This window comes from Juglans regia, unplaced genomic scaffold (genome assembly GCF_001411555.2).
Source record: "Juglans regia cultivar Chandler unplaced genomic scaffold, Walnut 2.0 Scaffold_3171, whole genome shotgun sequence".
Lineage (NCBI taxonomy): Eukaryota > Viridiplantae > Streptophyta > Magnoliopsida > Fagales > Juglandaceae > Juglans > Juglans regia.
This window is the reverse complement of record NW_023357980.1, coordinates 1-290: the sequence shown is the minus strand read 5'-3', so window position 1 is coordinate 290 and position 290 is coordinate 1. Positions and strand designations below refer to the sequence as shown.

Below are 290 nucleotides of genomic sequence, written 5' to 3'. Positions count from 1 at the left end.
AATGGCTTCGGGCGCAACTTGCGTTCAAAGACTCGATGATTCGCGGGATTCTGCAATTCACACCAAGTATCGCATTTCGCTACGTTCTTCATCGATGCGAGAGCCGAGATATCCGTTGCCGAGAGTCGTTATGTATCATGGTAAAGATGCGTTTCCGGGGCGCCCGTGGTTACTCCTTGTTTAAGTTCCTTGGCGCAGACCGCGCCGGGGTTCATTGTTCGATCGGGAAGGGAACGAGAAGATTGACCAACCACACACGAGGAGCGGTGGGCATATCTCAACGTGCCCTC

General features: G+C 53.4%; 1 pseudogene; it reads right to left on the bottom strand.

The window, feature by feature from the left end:
- LOC118345629 lies at positions 1-127 on the bottom strand (annotated as a pseudogene; the record flags this gene model as incomplete).
- Positions 128-290: the final 163 nt, after the last annotated feature.